The sequence below is a fragment of the Pseudophryne corroboree genome, unplaced genomic scaffold, assembly GCF_028390025.1.
Source record: "Pseudophryne corroboree isolate aPseCor3 unplaced genomic scaffold, aPseCor3.hap2 scaffold_299, whole genome shotgun sequence".
Taxonomy (NCBI): domain Eukaryota; kingdom Metazoa; phylum Chordata; class Amphibia; order Anura; family Myobatrachidae; genus Pseudophryne; species Pseudophryne corroboree.
The window spans coordinates 189,780-206,938 of record NW_026969662.1 but is presented as its reverse complement, the minus strand read 5'-3'; the positions used below and the strand labels follow the sequence as shown (position 1 = coordinate 206,938).

Sequence of the window (17,159 nt, the reverse complement as noted above, 5' to 3'; positions counted from 1 at the left end):
TATTTCTATAATTCTTACACATTCTGTACTCACTAGTATTCTTATTATTTGAATATACACACTCTTTAGACCGTTTTGAACAACAACTAGGTACACTTTTTGACATTACCTATCAAGGTAACATCTTTATCACCCACAAACATTTGTTTTGTGTTTTCTCACATGTGCACTTTTAATTTTGTGTTTAATGTCACTTTTTTCAATTTTGTCACTTTTATTCACATATTTTTCATCTCTGATACCACAACCATCAGGTCACAATTACATCTGCTCGATGATTTTTCGAGCAGACCTACACATAGAACCTAAATTAATCACCTGCAGTCAATTTCTACACAATCAGGTTTCATAACATTCACAATACAGAGCACCAACACTAATGATACACAACAACCAAACAAGCCTCCCCTGCACTGTAGTCACCCATTTCCCATTATTTAACCCTTTTTTCCCCATTCTGTCATCCCTTCCCCCTCCCCTTCCAATTTTCCCTTCCCTCAATTACACCCCCCTTTTCTCCTCCCCCTTTTGTTTTCACTTCCCTCCCCCCCCTCCCCCTTTCCCCCCTCTTTTTCCCCCCTCCCCCCCCTCCCTTTTCCTCCCCCCCCCCTCCCCCGCTTTTTTCCCCCTGGTCCCTCCATACCCATTCCCCCCCCCCCCCCCCCTCCCAAACCCCCGCCCCCCCCACCCCCCTTTTATAAAAAAAAAAAAAATTTATATTTATATTTATCTTTATAATCTCTAATCCTTAATTTTCATGTTTCATTTTTAATTTCTAATTTTATATTTATATTTATTCTTATTTTTACATTCTTTATATTTATTTTTATTTTACAGTTATATTTATTGTCTTATCTATACCTATCTCATACCCATTTACATTTATCATTATTATTACTATTATTTTCAAATTTATACTCATTTTTATTCTTATTTATTATTTTTTATTATTATCATTATTACTTTTATTTATTTTGCATTTTTCTCTCCTCCGTATTTCCCCAAATTTCAACTTCGTATTCATCAGTGCATAATTTTACTCTATACGGACTTTGGCGGGAAAGCCTAAACTTTAAGGTTATATTATCAAAGATGAATATTCGGCGAGGATAATGCACAATATTTCCATCTCCAGAACAAGATTTGTTCCTCTAAATAGAGTTTTATTTATTTATTATTTATCATAACCGTCTATTAATTAGTAAATTACAGTCACTTTTATCTTACTTACGACGATTGGGTCACCAACCTCTGTCACTGGCATATTTTGATTAACAGGTCGGTCATGTTTATATCTATTTTCATTATTTTTTATTATTATTTCCTATTATCCCTATTATGATTATTACTTTTATTTTGATATCACTATTATTATTAGTATTATCACAGGAGATATTTCCTCTTACTAATCAATTAATTTCTGCATTAAGAATGTCATAGCTTAAATCTCCTGAAACATATTGTCGATTCTAATTATGTTAAATGTATGTTTAGAAAACGCACATTGTCTTTAATCTTATTTTTCTGTTGGATTTTCAGCTTATATAACTGTGATTTGATTAACCATTATCCTCCATAAAAAAATTCTGTTTATTAATTAAACCGTTATTCGATATTTTTGATCTAACACACCATACGCTTTGAACATTACTTTAATTGATTCCATTGTGATCCACATATATTAACTTTCATTTATGGAGGTTTAATAGAATAAGCACTGCCTGGTGGATAGAATTGTTTAACAAAAATTATGCCATAATTAGTGGTCTACGTATATTAACTATTACTTATGGAGCTTCAATAGAATAAGCACAGCCAGGTGGATGGAAGCGCTGAACAAACCTATGCCATAATTAGGCAATTAAGAACTCAGGAAAGGGATTGGTTGATGATCCCCTTTTTAAATGCACCATCTGAACACCACCATAGGCTGCCAGGTGAGCAAGCCCAGGTGGTGAAACGTACGTCCAACTAACGGCCTCACGCACGGACTCCTCACTGCAGGAGGAGCCGTGACCAACAGCAGTCATTCAGAACGGCTGAGCGGCAATGATCCATCGAGTTCGGGGAGATCGCGAGTGGTAATGTACAATAACCTACGGGTCAGACTCACTCACCCGACACTCCCCACACACTCTCTCTCTTCCTGTCAACTTTCACTTTCACGGACAGACACCCGGTCTCCGGTGGCGCATCCGGACCCTGCAAGGCAAGTGGCAACAGGGTCCGCCTAACACCACATACGGCTTCTCAGGCTGCCGTCCGCTGCCTTTCTTTCCACGGCACAACCCACGATCCCACTCTCATCTGTCCTCCGCTCCAATGATGAGGTCAGACAGCAGATGGGATCAGTGAACTGGAGTGCCGACTATCCTTTGCCCTCAGAGTTACAGTCTCACACTTGACCAGTTACCTGCAGGTAATTTTGATAAAATAACAAGTACCAACGCATACAAAAACATGGCAATAAACAAGGCGCAATTATTGGGGATATAAACACCTGTGATTTTGTTTTAACTTGTGCCTATTAAGATAATATCAATTGTTACCTAGCAACAGCAATGTTTTTTATTAGGAGCAGGTCTGTTTTGTGCAATCTCATTGCACAATAAATGTTGTTAAATGATGCAGTGTTATTAACACAATTGTGATTTAGTCTATTACTGTGGGCCTTTTTATTTCATTTTCGGACTCTGGCTCAGACCCAAGTGGCGCATTTAGGACCCTGCAAGGCTCATAAGCATCAGGGCCCATCTAACACCACGTTGGGGTCTCTAGCCAGTGTGCCAGTTCTATCTTTTTTCTGTGACACAGTCGACGGTCCTACTCTCATCTTTCCTCCGCTCATGAATGAGGTTAGACAGCAGATGGGACTAGCAGACTAGAGTGTCACTATCTAATTTTCTACTATCCATGCCAGCATAATCTTGTTTTTTCTTTATTTGCATTTGTTACATACCTGACAAACAACACTAATGTGTCAGTTTTTCATTCAAGATACAAATGAATCATTTTGGAGACAGAATGTTGCAGTAAAACCCAATTGTAACTATGTATTCTCTAACAGACATGGATATTATTTTCTCTTTAACATGGAAGAGATGTTAAAACACAGATTTACTCTGTGAAATATGGGGAGAAGCTGATCTCACATACACAGCAGTATTTTTCTGCAAGGTGTAATTAATTATATCACCAATATCATCTCTGCTGCTCACAGGATATTTTTGATAGATTACTATCATTTTTTGTCATTAATTTCTGTGATTACTGCTGTTCATTGGATAAGTTTGATAGATTACTATCATTTTTCTTATCATCCATTGTTGAGCAAAATATACAAATAATTTTAAGATGATGATATTTGCTCTTTTTTAAATTATTCATATTTTTACCACTGTTTAAAAGGGGAATAAGTAATTGATACGTCTAATATACCCCTGTTATTTTATTTTAGTTGAGTATTGGATAAATAAAAGCTAAGTTTTAATTATAGACAGTTTTCATCTTTTTCACATCATTAATCATCAAAAGAGTGCTCCAAATATAGGAATTTCTTCTATTTGGTAAGATGTGGGCTCTTCCACACCCACCAAATCATTCTGTATCTGGTACACTATTCCTGGGAGCACCTCCAACGTCAGAATAGTTGCCCACTTGGGCTTGATATATTTTTTCTGTTTAGTTGGTTGTTTGAGATTTAGTCATTCAATTATAACCAGTCTGGTGCAGGGTAAACCAAGTTTTGCCACAAAAGTCAATACTGACAAAGGCTAATAATCATTCATCTAGAACGTTTCCTAGAAAAACTTTAAAAAGTCAATAATCTGGAGAATTTTTGTAAGAAACACATTGGTACTTTCCCATGATGAGTGAGTGCTTCAGGATTTCTTGCACTTACATGGGCTATTAACCAAAAGGTTGGTGGTTCAATCCCACCCAGGGATGTAATTGACCTTGTCATCAGATTTTGGTGATCTTTAAGTAGACAAGTCAAAATTTCAAACCCCCTCTTATGGTGTGGGGTACCTGGCCTTCTCTGACGTAATCAGAGTTAGATTTAATTAAGTGATTTTATAAAAAACAGCTAGGAAGCACAATTTAGCAGTGGGTTGCAGAGAAAAAAATAACATTTTAAACCTACCGGTAATTTTTTTTTCTCGTAGTCCGTAGAGGATGATGGGGACTCCGTAAGGACCATGGGGGATAGACGGGCTCCGCAGCAGACATGGGCACTTTAAGAAAGACTTTAGATCTGGGTGTGCACTGGCTCCTCCCTCTATGCCCCTCCTCCATACCTCAGTTAGAGAAACTGTGCCCAGAGGAGACGGACAGTACGAGGAAAGGATTTTTGTTAATCCAAGGTCAAGATTCATACCAGCCACACCAATCACACCGTATAACTTGTGATATACTACCCAGTTAACAGTATGAATCAAATCTAACTCTGATTACATCAGAGAAGGCCAGGTACCCTACACCATAGCAGGGGTTTTCGAAATTTTGACTTGTCTACTTAAAGATCAACAAAATCTGATAATAAGTTCAATTACATCCCTGGGTGGGATTGAACCACCAACCTTTTGGTTAACAACTGAACACGCTAACTGTTTGTGCCTCAGAGACACTTTGCGAAAGTACATACTGACAAAGGCTAATAAGCATTCATCTAGAACGTTTCCTATAAAAACTTTAAATAGTCAATAATCTGGAGAGTTTTTGTAAGATGTTTCTTCCATCAACCAATGAAGAAACACATTGGTACTTTCCCATGATGAGTGAGTGCTTCAGGATCTCTTGCACTTACATGTGCAGCAGAGTACTGTAATGGAAGCATGCTGGGTCCATAACCCAGAGGTAGGCAGATTGAAACTATCCTCTGCTATATGACTTGTCTACTTAAATATTACCAAAATTTGATCACAAGGTCAATTACGTCCCTGGATGGGATTGAACCACCAACCTTTTGATTAATAGCTGAACACACTAACCGATTGCGCCACAGAGACACTTTGCAAAAAGTACATACTGACAAAGACTAATAAGCATTCATCTAGAACGTTTCCTAGAAAAACTTTAAAAAGTCAATAACCTGGAGAGTTTTTGTAAGATGTTTCTTCCAGCAACCAATGAAGAAACACATTGGTACTTTCCCATGATGAGTGAGTGCTTCAGGATCTCTTGCACTTACATGTGCAGCAGAGTACTGCAATGGAAGCATGCTGGGCCCATAACCCAGAGGTAGGCAGATTGATACTATCCTTTGCTATATGCATTTTTTTTGTTCATTAAAGTAATCCAAAACTGGGATTGATATTTTAGCTTTTATTTTTACTTAAAGTACAATAACTTTTACCATTTTAATTTGTTTTAATAGTATATTGACAGTGTTGTTTTCTTTCAAAAATCCAATTAATTTTCTTTACCCGATTATTAAAATGGTAAGTGACAAAAACAAACTACATTGTCACCAGAAGAGCAATACAAAATGTACAAGTGATATATTAAAATCATCTTTCCAGCTTGAATTTCAATGATGCATTGGGGCAACGATTTTGTGAGAAACATCTTCACCCTTAAATAAAGATTTTCTTAATTCCTTACCTGTGTGCTAATTAGATATCACCTTGTTTTCACATTAAACAGACTTCCACATGAGAAAGCAGCAAGGATGCAGTGGCGTTAATGTTTCCTGGTGTCAACCTGTATTATTTCAGTAGATATTGAAATGAGGATGCATCTTGCTGCCTTTCCAATGAAGCAAGTTTAATTTAGTAATAGGTGAAAAACCATCCCTACAAATATGTTAATCAGATACTTGGCTTTGTGGACACTTTTCAGAGAACAAATTAGTTAGCATAAAAATAAAGCCAGAAAATGAAGAGCTGTTTAATCACTCAATTGGATTTTTCTGCCAGCATATTTCTTTTTCTCTGCAACCCACTGCTAAATTGTGCTTCCTAGCTCTTTTTTTTATAAAATCACTGATTCAAATCTAACTCTGATTACATCAGAGTAGGCCAGGTACCCTACACCATAAGAAGGGGGTTTGAAATTTTGACTTGTCTACTTAAAGATCACCAAAATCTGATAACAAGGTCAATTACATCGCTGGGTGGGATTGAACCACCAACCCTTTGATTAATAACCAAACACACTAACCGATTGCGCCACAGAGACACTTTACAAACATACATACTGACAAAGGCTAATAAGCATTCATCTAGAACGTTTCCTAGAAAAACTTTAAAAAGTCAATAATCTGGAGAGTTTTTGTAAGATGTTTCTTCCATCAACCAACGAAGAAACACATTGGTACTTTCCCATGATGAGTGAGTGCTTCAGGATCTCTTGCACTTACATGTGCAGCAGAGTACTGCAATGGAAACATGCTGGGCCCATAACCCAGAGGTAGGCAGGTTGAAACTATCCTCTGCTATATGCATTTTTTTTTTGTTAATTAAAGTAATCCAAAACTGGGATTGATATTTTTGCTCTTTTATTTTTACTTAAAGTACAATAACTTTTACCATTTTAATTTGTTTTAATAGTATATTGACAGTATTGTTTTCTTTCAAAAATCCACTTAATTTTCTTTACCCTATTATTAAAATGGTAATTGACAAAAACAAACTACATTGTCACCAGAAGAGCAATACAAAATGTACAAGTGATATATTAAAATCATCTTTCCAGCTTGAATTTCAATGATGCATTGGGGCAACGATTTTGTGAGAAACACCTTCACCCTTAAATAAAGATTTTCTTAATTCCTTACCTGTGTGCTAATTAGATATCACCTTGTTTTCACATTAAACAGACTTCCACATGCGAAAGCAGCAAGGATGCAGTGGCGTTAATGTTTCCTGGTGTCAACCTGTATTATTTCAGTAGACATTGAAATGAGGATGCATCTTGCTGCCTTTCCAATGAAGCAAGTTTAATTCAGTAATAGGTGAAAAACCATTCCTACAAAGGTGTTAATCAGAGACTTGGCTTTGTGGACACTTTTCAGAGAGCAAATTTGTTAGCATAAACATAAAATCAGAAAATGAAGAGCTGTTTAAACAGCTACTGCCTGAGGGTCTCTTGACCTGGTGCAATACCTCTGTAGCTTTTTGTTGAGGCGGGACGCCATCATGTCTATCTGGAACAGTCCCCACCGACTTGCAATCTGTGCGAAGACTTCCTGATGGAGTCCCCACTCTCCTGGATGTAGGTCGTGTCTGCTGAGGAAGTCTGCTTCCCAGTTGTCCACTCCCGGAATGAACACTGCTGACAGTGCGCTTACATGATTCTCCACCCAGCGAAGAATTCTGGTGGCTTCCGCCATCGCCACTCTGCTCCTTGTGCCGCCTTGGCGGTTTACATGAACTACTGCGGTGACGTTGTCTGACTGGATCAGAACTGGTTGGTCGCGAAGTAAGGTCTCCGCTTGACATAGGGCGTTGTATATGGCCCTTAGCTCCAGGATGTTGATGTGAAGACAAGTCTCCTGACTTGACCAAAGACCTTGGAAATTTCTTCCCTGTGTGGCTGCTCCCCAACCTCGGAGGCTCGCGTTCGTGGTCACCAGGATCCAGTCCTGAATGCCGAACCTGCGGCCCTCTAGAAGGTGAGCACTCTGCAGCCACCACAGGAGAGATACCCTGGCCCTGGGGGACAGGGTGATCAACTGATGAATCTGTAGATGTGACCCGGACCACTTGTCCAGTAGGTCCCATTGCAAGATCCTCGCATGGAACCTGCCGAAGGGAATGGCCTCGTATGATGCCACCATCATTCCCAGGACTCGAGTGCAGTGATGCACTGACACCTGTTTTGGTTTCAATAGGTTCCTGACCAGAGTCATGAGTTCCTGGGCCTTTTCTATCGGAAGATAAACCCTTTTCTGGTCCGTATCCAGAATAATGCCCAAGCAAAGTCAGACGAGTCGCAGGAACCAACTGCGACTTCGGGATATTGAGAATCCAGCCGTTTTGCTGTAACACCTTCAATGAAAGTTATACGCTGTTCAGCAACTGCTCTCTTGATCTCGCTTTTATGAGGAGATCGTTCAAGTACGGGATAATTGTGACACCTTGCTTTCGCAGGAGCACCATAATTTCTGTCATTACCTTGGTGAAAATTCTCGGAGAAAATTCTGGAGAGACCAAACGGCAACGTCTGAAATTGGTAATGACAATACTGTACCGCAAATCTTAGGTACGCCTGATGAGGTGGATAAATGAGTACATGAAGGTATGCATCCTTTATGTCCAGAGATATCATAAAATCCCCCCCTTCTAGGCTGGTGATGACCGCTCTTAGCGATTCCATCTTGAACTTGAACCTTTTCAAGTATAGGTTCAGGGATTTTAAATTTAATATGGGTCTGACCAAACCGTCCGGTTTTGGGACTACAAACAGGGTCGAATAATTTCCCTTTCCTTGTTGAAGCAGGGGAACCTTGACCACCACCTGTTGAAGATACAATTTGTGAATTGCATTTAACACTATCTCCCTTTCCTGGGGAGAAGATGGTAGGGCCGATTTGAAAAACCGGCGAGGAGGCACCTCTTCGAATTTCAGCTTGTAACCCTGAGAAACAATTTCTATTGCCTAGGGATCCACCTGCGAATGAACCCAGATGTGGCTGAAAACTCGAAGACGTGCCCCCAACTGGGCGGACTCCTTTAGCGGAGCCCCAGCGTCATGCGGTGGATTTTGTAGAGGCCGGGGAGGACTTCTGTTCCTGGGAACTAGCTGTGTTGTGCAGCTTCTTCCCTCTGCCCTTACCTCTGGCAAGAAAGGACGCACCTCGTACTTTCTTGTTTCTCTGTGATCGAAAGGACTGCATTTGATAATGTGGTGCTTTCTTAGGCTGTGAGGGAATATAAGGCAAAAAATTTGATTTACCAGCTGTAGCTGTGGAGACTAGGTCCGAGAGACCTTCCCCAAACAATTCCTCACCCCTGTAAGGTAAAACCTCCATATGCCTTTTTGAGTCGGCATCACCTGTCCATTGCCGGGTCCATAGGACTCGTCTAGCAGAAATCGACATAGCGTTTATTCTAGAACCCAGTAGACTAATGTCACTTTGAGCATCTCTCATATATAGGACAGCATCTTTTATATGCCCTATGGTCAATAACATAGCATCCTTATCTAGGGTCTCAATCTCTGCTGATAAGGTATCTGTCCATGCTGCCACCGCGCTACAACCTCGGCCGACGCAATTGCCGGTCTGAGTAAGGTACCAGAATGTGTGTAAATGGACTTTAGGGTAACCTCCTGCTTGCGGTCAGCAGGGTCCCTGATGGTAGCCGTATCCTGGGATGGCAGCGCTACCTTTTTGGATAAGCGTGTCAATGCTTTATCCACCCTAGGGGAGGATTCCCACCGTATCCTGTCCATTGGCGGGAAAGGATACGCCATAAGAATCCTTTTGGGAATCTGCAGCTTTTTGTCTGGAGATTCCCAAGCTTTTTCACATAATTCGTTCAACTCATGTGAGGGGGGAAAGGTTATCTCAGGTTTCTTTCCCTTATACATGTGTACCCTCGTGTCAGGGACAGGGGACTCTGTGATGTGCAAAACATCTTTTATTGCAATAATCATATATCGAATACATTTAGCCAATTTTGGTTGTAACTTTGCATCATCGTAGTCGACACTGGAGTCAGAATCCGTGTCGGTATCTGTGTCAACTATTTGGGATAGTGGGCGCTTTTGAGACCCCGAAGGTCCCTGCGACATAGGGACAGGCATGGGTTGACTCCCTGACTGTTCCCTAGCTTCAGCTTTGTCTAATCTCTTGTGTAATAAGTTTACATTAGCACTTAAAACATTCCACATATCCATCCAGTCAGGTGTCGGCGTTGTCGATGGAGACACCACATTAATTTGCTCCTGCTCCTCTCTAGGAGAGCCTTCTACCTCAGACATGTCGACACACGTGTACCGACACACCATACACTCAGGGAATCCTCTTATCTGAGGACAGTTCCCCAACAAGGCCCTTTGGAGAGACAGAGAGAGAAAGTATGCCAGCACACACCCCAGCGCTATATGACCCAGGAAAAAAACACAATCATTTTATGTTTACCCAGTAGCGCTGTATTTCCATATATATATGCGCCTAATTATGTGCCCTCTCTTCTTTAAGACCCTCTTTCTACCGTGGTATAAGCAGGGGAGAGTCCATGGAGCTTCCCCTCAGCGGTGCTGTGGAGAAAATGGCGCTGGTGAGTGCTGAGGGAGAAGCCCCACCCCCTCAGCGACGGGCTTCTGTCCCGCTCAAATATAGTAAAAAAATGGCGGGGGCTCTTATATATATATACAGTGCCTAGCTGCATATATATTTATTTTGCCAAAGAGAGGTCTATATTGCTGCCCAGGGCGTCCCCCCTGCGCCCTTCACCCTTACACTGACTGCCGTGTGTGAGGTGTATGGGAGCAATGGAGCACAGCTTTACTGCTGTGCGTTACCTCAGTGAAGATCATGAAGTCTTCCGCCGCCTCTGAAGTCTTCTTTTCTTCTCATACTCACCCGGCTTCTATCTTCCGGCTCTGCGAGGGGGACGGCGGCGCGGCTCTGGGACGGACGGCGAGGGTGAGACCTGCGTACCGATCCCTCTGGAGCTAATGCTGTACAGTAGCCTAAGAAGCAGAGCCTATCAACTCACAGAAGTAGGTGTGCATCTCTCCCCTCCGCCCCTCGATGCAGGGAGTCTGTTGCCAGCAGGCTCCCTGAAAATAAAAAAATCTAACAAATATACTTTCTGTCAGGAAACTCAGGAGAGCTCCCTGAAAAGCACCCAGTCTCCTCTGGGCACAGTAGTAAACTGAGGTCTGGAGGAGGGGCATAGAGGGAGGAGCCAGTGCACACCCAGATCTAAAGTCTTTCTTAAAGTGCCCATGTCTCCTGCGGAGCCCGTCTATCCCCCATGGTCCTTACGGAGTCCCCAGCATCCTCTAGGACGTAAGAGAAAAATTATGCTGGCAGAAAAATCCAATTGAGTGATTAAACAGCTCCAGAGCTGCTCTGTAAGGCAAGTAAAAGGGTGTGGGCCCTGCAGCACTACCTGTAGTTTGCATTGTGCATTGGAAGCCTAGTTTGCTGTCTGTTTCCACTTCTTTTTTCTTGAGCCCCTCCCGTCTATACCCTTGTGCACTATCCTGACTTCTCCTCCCGTCTGCTTACTTTGTGCCTTCCAATGCACAATGCAAACTACAGGTAGTGCTGCAGGGCCCACACCCTTTTACTTGCCTTACAGAGCAGCTCTTGAGCTGTTACAGTGCCCAGCTGCTGCAAGAAATCAGCGTGAATGCTTCAGGGGCTGGGGCATGGCCAACATGAGCCCCACACCGAAGGAGGGTGGGGGTGTTTAATGCGAACTAGGGGTCTCGCACAATGCGAACTACAGGTAGTGCTGCAGGGCCCACACCCTTTTACTTGCATTACAGAGCAGCTCTGGAGCTGTTACAGTGCCCAGCTGCTGCAAGAAATCAGCTTGAATCCTTCAGGGGCTGGGGCATAGCCAACATGAGCCCCACACCGACGGAGGGTGGAGGTGTTTAATGCGAACTAGGGGTCATCCAAGTGCCGCAAAAGGCCGCCATGCCCTGCACGCCCCTTTTCTCTTTTCATATGCAGACGAGGGTTGAAGCCAACTTTGACCCACTGCTTGGATGACATCGCCATATGCAAATCCATCTGCTGCAGGCCTTCCCCCAGGAATGCTTGCACTAGTTGTTGCATTTGGTTTGTTGTTTGGGGGTGCTTCAGTATTAGGCAGCCTTCTGCCCTCCCATGTTCATCTGAAAATATGTGTTCTCCCTGCAGTTGTTGTCCCCAGATGAGAGTTCCCTTGTGCTGCCTCAGTTGAATCTCCTTTACTTGACAGAGATGTGCCTGAGCAGCGGCCCTCCCCAGCCCTATCCCAAATCATACTTATTTTGCATAGGAGATACCATGGTCATGAAGACTGTTCTCCCAGGGTGCGGTTCATTCATTGCATTCTGGGTATGCTGACCCCTGTGATTTCCCCAAATGTGGGAAACTCGACTGCATTATTTAATGCGAACTAGGGGTCATCCAAGCACCGCAAAAGGCCGCCATGCCCTGCATACCCCTTTTCTCTTTTCATAAGCAGACGAGGTTTGAAGCCAACCTTGACCCACTGCTTGGATGACATCACTTGCTGCCTTTCCAATGAAGCAAGTTTAATTTAATAATAGGTGAAAAACCATCCCTACAAAGGTGATAATCAGATACTTGGCTTTGTGGACACTTTTCAGAGCACAAATTTGTTAGCATAAAAATAAAGCCAGAAAATGAAGAGCTGTTTAATCACTCAATTGGATTTTTCTGCCAGCATATTTCTTTTTCTCTGCAACCCACTGCTAAATTGTGCTTTGTGGCTGTTTTTTTTATAAAATCACTTAATCAAATCTAACTCTGATTACATCAGAGAAGGCCAGGTACCCTACACCATAAGAGGTGGTTTGAAATTTTTACTTGTCTACTTAAAGATCACCAAAATCTGATAACAAGGTCAATTACGTCCCTAGGTGGGATTGAACCACCAACCTTTTGGTTAACAACTGAACACGCTAACTGTTTGTGCCTCAGAGACACTTTGCGAAAGTACATACTGACAAAGGCTAATAAGCATTCATCTAGAACGTTTCCTAGAAAAACTTTAAAAAGTCAATAATCTGGAGAGTTTTTGTAAGATGTTTCTTCCATCAACCAATGAAGAAACACATTGGTACTTTCCCATGATGAGTGAGTGCTTCAGGATCTCTTGCACTTACATGTGCAGCAGAGTACTGTAATGGAAGCATGCTGGGTCCATAACCCAGAGGTAGGCAGATTGAAACTATCCTCTGCTATATGCATTGTTTTTTGTTAATTAAAGTAATCCAAAACTGGGATTGATATTTTTGCTCTTTTATTTTTACTTAAAGTACAATAACTTTTACCATTTTAATTTGTTTTAATAGTATATTGACAGTATTGTTTTCTTTCAAAAATCCACTTAATTTTCTTTACCCTATTATTAAAATGGTAATTGACAAAAACAAACTACATTGTCACCAGAAGAGCAGTACAAAATATACAAGTGATATATTAAAATCATCTTTCCAGCTTTAATTTCAATGATGCCTTGGTGCAACAATTTTGTGAGAAACATCTTCACCCATAAAGAAAGATTTTCTTAATTCCTTACCTGTGTGCTGATTAGATATCACCTTGTTTTCACATTAAACAGACTTCCCCTTGAGGAAGCAGCAAGGATGCAGTGACGTTTATGTTTCCTGGTGTCAACCTGTATTATTTCAGTAGACATTGAAATGAGGATGCATCTTGCTGCCTTTCCAATAAAGCAAGTTTAATTCAGTAATAGGTGAAAAACCATTCCTACTAAAGGTGTTAATCAGAGACTTGGCTTTGTGGACACTTTTCAGAGAGCAAATTTGTTAGCATAAACATAAAATCAGAAAATGAAGAGCTGTTTAATCACTCAATTGGACTTTTCTGCCAGCATAATTTTTTTTCTCTGCAACCCACTGCTAAATTGTGCTTCCTAGCTGTTTTTTATAAAATCACTTAATCAAATCTAACTCTGATTACATCAGAGAAGGCCGGGTACCCTACACCATAAGAGGGGGTTTGAAATTTTGACTTGTCTACTTAAAGATCACCAAAATCTGATAACAAGGTCAATTACGTCCCTGGGTGGGATTGAATCACCAACCTTTAGGTTAATAGCCATACACACTAACTGATTGCGCCATAGCGACACTTTGCGAAAGTACATACTGACAAAGGCTAATAAGCATTCATCTAGAACGTTTCCTAGAAAAACTTTAAAAAGTCAATAATCTGGAGAATTTTTGTAAGAAACACATTGGTACTTTCCCATGATGAGTGAGTGCTTCAGGATCTCTTGCACTTACATGGGCTATTAACCAAAAGGTTCCCACCCAGTGATGTAATTGACCTTGTGATCAGATTTTGGTGATCTTTAAGTAGACAAGTCAAAATTTCAAACCCCCTCTTATGGTGTAGGGTACCTGGCCTTCTCTGACGTAATCAGAGTTAGATTTAATTAAGGTGCGCAAGGGCATAGAAGGGAGCGGTTTAAGAAAAGAGAAGTGGAAACAGACAGCAAACTAGGCTGGAGAGAGACCTGAGACAAAGAGATCTGAATTATACGAGAGCCGACCAGGGGAAACACAAATTATGCAGTCAAGTTTCCCACATTTGGGGAAATCGCAGGAGCAGCACACCCAGAGTGCAATGGGTGAGCCTTGCCCTGGGAGAAGCACCTTCATGATCATAGTATCTCACCTGGCAGGTAAGTAGGAGTTGGGCTAGTGCTGGGGAGGGTCGCTGCTCGGGTACGCCCCTGTCAAGTGAAGGAGATCCAACTGAGGCAGCACAAGGGAACTCTCGAAAGAAGAACAAGGCTAGAGGAAGATCTGAGACAAAGAAATCTGACTTTTACCAGAGCTGACCAGAGGAAAGCACAAACACAGTCCCCCACTACCACCAGGAAACATTAACGCCACTGCATCCTTGCTGCTTTCTCATGTGGTAGTCTATTTAATGTGAAAACAAGGTGATATCTAATTAGCACACAGAAAAGAAAATTAAGTGAATTTTTGAAAGAAAACAATACTGTCAATATACTATTAAAACAAATTAAAATGGTAAAAGTTATTGTACTTTAAGTAAAAATAAAAGAGCAAAAATGTCAATCCCAGTTTTGGATTACTTTAATTAACAAAAAAAATGCATATAGCAGAGGATAGTTTCAATCTGCCTACCTCTGGGTTATGGAATCAGCATGCTTCCATTACAGTACTCTGCTGCACATGTATGTGCAAGAGATCCTGAAGCACTCACTCATCATGGGAAAGTACCAATGTGTTTCTTCATTGGTTGATGGAAGAAACATCTTACAAAAACTCTCCACATTATTGACTTTTTAAAATGTTTCTAGGAAACGTTCTAGATGAATGCTTATTAGCCTTTTTCAGTATATGCTTTTGCAAAGTTGTAGCATTTGGTTTGTTGTTTGGGGGTGCTTCAGTATTAGGCAGCCTTCTGCCCTCCCATGTTCATCTGAAAATATGTGTTCTCCCTGCAGTTGTTGTCCCCAGATGAGAGTTCCCTTGTGCTGCCTCAGTTGAATCTCCTTTACTTGACAGAGATGTGCCTGAGCAGCGGCCCTCCCCAGCCCTATCCCAAATCATACTTATTTTGCATAGGAGAGACCATGGTCTTGAAGATTGTTCTCCCAGGGTGAGGTTCATTCATTGCATTCTGGGTATGCTGACCCCTGTGATTTCCCCAAATGTGGGAAACTCAACTGCATTATTTGTGGTAGTGGGGGACTGTGTTTGTGCTTTCCTCTGGTCAGCTCTGGTAAAAGTCAGATTTCTTTGTTTCAGTTCTTCCTCTAGCCTTGTTCTTCTTTCGAGAGTTCCCTTGTGCTGCCTCAGTTGGATCTCCTTCACTTGACAGGGGGGTGCCCGAGCAGCGACCCTCCCCAGCTCTAGCCCAACTTCTACTTACCTGCCAGGTGAGATACTATAATCATGAAGGTGCTTCTCCCAGGGCAAGGCTCACCCATTGCACTCTGGATTTGCTGCCCCTGCGATTTCCCCAAATGTGGGAAACTTGACTGCATAATTTGTGTTTCCCCTGGTCGGCTCTCGTATAATTCAGATCTCTTTGTCTCAGGTCTCTCTCCAGCCTAGTTTGCTGTCTGTTTCCACTTCTCTTTTCTTAAGCCGCTCCATTCTATGGCCTTGCGCACTATCCTTACTTCTCCCGTCTGCTTACTTTGTGCCTTCCAATGCACAATGCAAACTACAGGTAGTGCTGCTGGGCCCACACCCTTTTACTTGCTTTACAGAGCAGCTCTGGAGCTGTTACAGTGCCCAGCTGCTGCAAGAAATCAGCTTGAATGCTTCAGGGGCTGGGGCATAGCCAACATGAGCCCCACACCGAAGGAGGGTGGAGGTGTTTAATGCGAACTAGGGGTCATCCAAGCGCCGCAAAAGGCAGCCATGCCCTGCACACCCCTTTTTTATTTTCATATGCAGACGAGGGTTGAATCCAACTTTGACCCACTGCTTGGATGACATCACCATATGCAAATCCGTCTGCTGCAGGCCTTCCCCCAGGAATGCTTGCACTAGTAGTTGCATTTGGTTTGTTGTTTGGGGGTGCTTCAGTATTAGGCAGCCTTCTGCCCTCCCATGTTCATCTGAAAATATGTGTTCTCCCTGCAGTTGTTGTCCCCAGATGAGAGTTCCCTTGTGCTGCCTCAGTTGAATCTCCTTTACTTGACAGAGATGTGCCTGAGCAGCGGCCCTCCCCAGCCCTATCCCAAATCATACTTATTTTGCATAGGAGATACCATGGTCATGAAGATTGTTCTCCCAGGGTGAGGTTCATTCATTGCACTCTGGGTATGCTGACCCCTGTGATTTCCCCAAATGTGGGAAACTCGACTGCATTATTTGTGGTAGTGGGGGACTGTGTTTGTGCTTTCCTCTGGTCAGCTCTGGTAAAAGTCAGATTTCTTTGTCTCAGATCTTCCTCTAGCCTTGTTCTTCTTTCGAGAGTTCCCTTGTGCTGCCTCAGTTGGATCTCCTTCACTTGACAGGGGGTGCCCGAGCAGCAATCCTCCACAGCTCTAGCCCAACTCCTACTTACCTGCCAGGTGAGATACTATGATCTTCACTGTTAGGGCAATCAGGATGTGGAATTCCCTGCCAGGGAAGGTGGTAATGGCGGACTCTGTAATTGGATTTAAAAAAGGAATGGATACATTTCTGAATGAAAAAGCTATCCAAGGTTATAATACTTAAAATATCAACATGGTTAATCCGGGGGTAACATGAGTTATAGTAGCTAACTAGTCATAAAACATTATTCAGCAAGTATGTAGAATCATCACAACTTAAAACAGGTTGAACACGATGGGCAATTTGCCTCTATTCAACCTCAAAAACTATGTTACCATATGTTACTATATTACTATGTTACTGTAGTATACAGAACACCACAATGTAATGAGCAGTGATAGTGAGCACTGATGAGGATACTAGAACTGACACTGAGCAGCAAGATGCAGCACTGGACTATTAGTAAT

General features: G+C 42.0%; 4 non-coding genes and 1 pseudogene across 4 annotated transcripts; 4 read left to right on the top strand and 1 right to left on the bottom strand.

Moving 5' to 3' along the window:
* Window positions 1–11,931: 11,931 nt before the first annotated feature.
* LOC135016469 (U1 spliceosomal RNA) lies at window positions 11,932–12,110 on the top strand (annotated as a pseudogene).
* Window positions 12,111–14,193: 2,083 nt separating this feature from the next.
* LOC135016336 (U1 spliceosomal RNA) lies at window positions 14,194–14,356 on the bottom strand. Its single transcript, XR_010214469.1, has one exon. It is a non-coding gene; the product is annotated as a U1 spliceosomal RNA (small nuclear RNA).
* An 891-nt stretch (window positions 14,357–15,247) lies between these two features.
* Window positions 15,248–15,411, top strand: LOC135016164 (U1 spliceosomal RNA). Its single transcript, XR_010214301.1, has one exon. It is a non-coding gene; the product is annotated as a U1 spliceosomal RNA (small nuclear RNA).
* A 152-nt stretch (window positions 15,412–15,563) lies between these two features.
* Window positions 15,564–15,726, top strand: LOC135016443 (U1 spliceosomal RNA). The gene has a single exon (XR_010214549.1). It is a non-coding gene; the product is annotated as a U1 spliceosomal RNA (small nuclear RNA).
* A 671-nt stretch (window positions 15,727–16,397) lies between these two features.
* Window positions 16,398–16,561, top strand: LOC135016275 (U1 spliceosomal RNA). Its single transcript, XR_010214410.1, has one exon. It is a non-coding gene; the product is annotated as a U1 spliceosomal RNA (small nuclear RNA).
* The last annotated feature ends 598 nt before the right edge of the window (window positions 16,562–17,159 follow it).